The 4,563-nt window shown below is 39.5% G+C and overlaps 1 pseudogene; it reads right to left on the minus strand.

Annotated features, from left to right (window-relative positions):
* Positions 1-2,421: 2,421 nt before the first annotated feature.
* On the minus strand, positions 2,422-4,297 carry LOC102524741 (coiled-coil domain-containing protein 112-like; annotated as a pseudogene).
* Positions 4,298-4,563: the final 266 nt, after the last annotated feature.

The following is a 4,563-nucleotide window of genomic DNA, read 5'->3' on the forward strand; positions in this document are numbered from 1 at the left end:
GTCCGAATGTTTGGTGTAGTCTGGCTTGCTTTGCTTTCACACTTGGCTGAGAGTGGGGCTGATTGTCATCTTTGACATGGCTCCCCTGCCTTCCAGTCTCTGGGGCTGCTGATGCCAGACTGATTCTTGTTCCTTTCTAAGTTAATTTTTTTTTTTTTTTCAGTTGAAGTAAGTTCTTAGAACCTTTTCTTTACTTGGTGCTTTTAAGTTTCATGCTGCTATGTCTAAGAAATGGTCTTTTTCACTCATTTTTCCAGCTGGTCCTGCACGGCTCCTGGGAGGCTACAGGGTGCAGCCCGCGCGTGCGCAGTTCATTCCTGCTCCGGCCTTGGGTGGTCGCTCTTGGCACGGCCTTTGGGCTGGAGCCAGTTCCCTGTTCCTGGCCAGTGCTCCGGGCAGGGCGCCACCGCACCTCTGAGTGGGGACAGGAGGGAATGGCACCGAGGAATACTGGCGTTTGCCTGATAAATATTGGCAGCCAGGCTCCTCACGGAAGGGATTGGAACCACAGGCCTCGTGAGCCACAGGACCCAGCTGTTTCTCATCCCAGGCACCCATGCGTGCTCTGTGAGAAGTCGCGAGACCCCGCGAGACCCCGCGAGATCCCGCGAGACCCCGCGAGATCCAGCGAGGTCGGACTTGCAGCGCGGTGACTGGTGACTGCCGCGGTGCCACTGATGACCGTGACTGATGACCGTGTTCTCAGTAGTTCCTTGTCTTGGACTGGGTTTCCCACTGGGGAGTGCCCTGCCAGAGAAGCAGGAGGGAAGGAAACTGGTGCGCGGCGAGGAAGGACGGGGAGCATTACTAAGAAGGCCGCAGCTCCTCGAGGAGCTGTTCGCGAGGTCTTGCAGGACGTCTTCACCAAGGCGGCTTCGAGCCCCGCATCTCCGCACAGCCCTTCTGAAGGGGACGTGTGTTTGCCCAGCCACATCTTTTGGTCGAGGATTGCTCCGTGGACTAACACCTCCCATGACTGCAGATCGCATGTTTATTGTTGCCAAGAAGTTCCTCAGCAACGACAAATAATGCCCGGGGTAGGAGACAAGCAGTGTCCTTGGGTGACCTGAGGGACCTGGGTGACGACAAGCCCAGGGTAGCAGCAACAGCAGCAGTGACCTGACTCCCTAACTGTAGGAACAGCGCCAGTTGTCCTTTGGGATGTTACGTAAACTGATTCCCGTGCAACTACTTATTTTGATAGCTCCGAGACACTGTTTTCTGATATTGTCTTATTTTTCTCCTTCAAATTTTAAACAGCTAAGATCTCTGTCCTGGTCTCTGTTTATACTTTCATGAAAGCATCCTGTTCTTCTTTTAAGGCTATAATACTGTCACAGTATCTATGAGAAAATCTTTAAAGTTTTCTGCTGTGGGAGGTAGTCTGCACTGCAATTAAGAGGATGGACTCTAGAACCAGACAGCCTGAGTTTTAATCTCAGCTCTGTGATGACTTTGTGTCCTTAGGAAGTTTTCTTTTTTAGGGTTGTTTTTCTTTTTTCTTTTTAATTTTCTTTCTTTCTCCTTTTTTTTTCCTTCAAACGAACAGGAAGTGTTTATTATACAAAAATCTACTAATTGGCAATCTATCAATTTGTTAAACTTTAAGTATCAACTTATTTTATAACTCTAAAAAGAAAACTTTACAGTTTTATTACTTGTGCTAACTTACGTGTGAGCTCTAAAAGAGTGTATTTTTGGTTTAAAAAATGTCACTCTAAAATTGTCCCAGTTCATTTTGATATGCCATGAACAATCTAAATGTTTTGCGCATTAAATGAAATAATGTTTGTAACATAAACTTTTAAAAATGGCTTTACATCAGTAATGGGCCAACGTATAAACTAAATAGTCCTCTTAGTATAAACATGAAATACTAATGCCAATGTCAATATGGAACATTAGTACCTGTCAATTAACATATAATGTTATTAATTATCAATTAATTAGACTAGTGATATTTAAAGAACATAGTCACTATGTTTTCCAAAATAACTGAATATGCTAATATTCTCATCAACTGTATACTAGCTTCATTATCTCATATTCTTCTCTCCTCTCTTTGTCTCCAGATTGGAGTAGCCCTGTGTGGATATATAGAAGTGGCCCACAACTGGGAGGTCCTACATTTTTGGTCCATTCTTTCCAAACCTTGCTAAATTTGTAAAGCCTGGGGGAACCTACTGACATGCTTTCACTCTTTTCTTATAATTTTTCCAATCTTTTTTTGTTCTATCTTTTAATTTTTCTTGGCCTGTCTAATCTATAATTTTCCATTCAAGTTTATGTAAATCTCTTTCTTGAAACCTAGCAATTTCAGCAGCAGCAGTTTTCCTTTTTCTGCCTTTTTTGGCTTTTCACTTACTTCCTTTTCAAGCTTCAAAAGTTCCTCCTCTTTTTAATTCTTCTTGGTATTTCTAATAGTAACCTTAGTTTAAACTGGCATTAGTGCTCTTCCTGCTACTTTTGCTCTTTATCTTCCTCTTTTTAAGTTTTTTTAAATATGATAAACTTGTCTCATTGACATTTATATACTTTTTTAACATTTTATATTGATTTATAATCATTTTACAATGTTGTGTCAAATTCCAGTGTAGAGCACAATTTTTCAGTTACACATGAACATACATATGTTCATTGTCACATTTTTTTCTCTGTGAGCTACCATAAGATCTTGTGTATATTTCCCTGTGCTATACATATAATCTTGTTTATCTATTCTACAAGTTTGAAATCCCATCTGTCCCTTCCCACCCTCCAACATTTACATACTTTTTTGTTTTACCTGAGCTTCAATGGCATTTACTATTTCTTCTTTGTTCCTTTTTCCTTGATCATATTCTTGTTTATTCTCTGTCTTTAACTTGAAAGCTTCCCCTTTTTTTGCTGCTTATAGTTTTCCAATTCTGAGTAGTTTTTTTTTCTTTTTTCTGCAGTCAGAAATTTTGGGGAGAGGGGCATGTGTATAGCTCAGTGGTAGAGCTCGGGCTTAGCATTCACAAGGTCATAAGTTCAGTACCCAGTACCTCCATTAATAAGTAGATATATAAATAAATCTAATTTATCCACCCCCCCAAATACAAAAAAATTTTTTTAAGAAGAAATTTTTGTATAATTTCTCATGTTGCTGCACTCCATCCTGTGTTCTTCCAGGATAACGTCTAGAATTTCTCCCATGAATGTTGTCTTCATTTTATGTTTGCTTCTTTCTCACCTTTACAAAGGTCTGGTCGTCATAATCATCCAGTGCCCTTGTTGCCCTCATGTTTGCTGAAAGAACTTTTCAAAATCTACCATTTCTCCTGGAAGAGTACATGATGGTACCATCTACGTGATGGTACTTTGTCTACATGAACTTTGCTTGACATTGTTCTGAAAGCTCTCTGGGTTCCTGAGTGACCCAAAGTCCATGTATCAGTTTCTCTGGATATGGCAGTCAACTCATTTTTAGTTGTTTTCTTTAATAAGTAAGTTCTTTATGTATCAGTCTCTGCTCTTACCTAAATGTGCTCATTGCATTTACAGTTTTTTCCATTATTTCTCTGAGCTTTCAACAAAATCAGGTCTAAGTGCCACTTCTTAATTTTATTTTTTATTCAAGTGTAGTTGATTTACAATGTTAATTTCAGGTTTACAGCAAAGCAATTCAGTTATATGTATATATACATATATTTTTTTCTGATTCTTTTTCATTAAATGTTATTACAAGATGTTGAATATAGTTTCCTGTGCTATACAGTAGGTCCTTGTTGTTTATCTATTTTATATACAGTAATATGTATCTGTTAATCTCAAACTCCTCATTTAGTCCTCCTCATCCTTTCTCCTTTGGTAACCATAGTTTGTTTTCTGTCTATGAGTCTGTTTTTGGTTTGTAAATAGAATTGGTATTTTTTTTTTAGATTCCACATGTAAGTAATATCATATGATATTTGTTTTTCTTTGTCTGACTTCTATGTGTCATTTCTTTTAACTGATGCTGAAGTCTCTTTACCTCATTATGTATTTTGGCCAATTGTTGCTGGATTTTTGCTCTTTGTATTTTTCCTGCTGATAATTTATTTTAAATTCTTCCTCCACACTATGCCCAATAATGAAGTCCTTTTTTGGGTGATAGAAATAACTGTTATTTTCTGTTAATAGCTTGATTTAAAAATTTTTCTTCTGTATGTATGATCTTTGCTTTTTTAGTCCAGCTAGCTTTCCACTTCCAATCTTGAAGCTGAAAATGTTGAATTCCATCCAAAGTACTAAAACAGCCGTGATTCTGTGTCACGACTGCCGTGACTGTGGCCATCTTTTCTGGTAGAGTAACAGGGGCTGCACTGGGCAGGCAGCCTATGGTTTCACACGGGGGCACTACAGAACCAACACACAGTTCCCAGCATGCAGAAGTGTGACTGTGAATGTGCCAGAGGGAGAGGAAGAACTGTGCCTACATTTCTTCATTCATAAAGTGGAGTAGAAAGATGCTGAGCTCACATCCTCCCACAGGCACACCAAAATTACAACTCCATATGGAGCAACTATCGACAAGAATGACCTAAAGACTAGCAGAAAAGA

This window comes from Vicugna pacos, chromosome 8 (assembly GCF_048564905.1).
Source record: "Vicugna pacos chromosome 8, VicPac4, whole genome shotgun sequence".
Lineage (NCBI taxonomy): Eukaryota > Metazoa > Chordata > Mammalia > Artiodactyla > Camelidae > Vicugna > Vicugna pacos.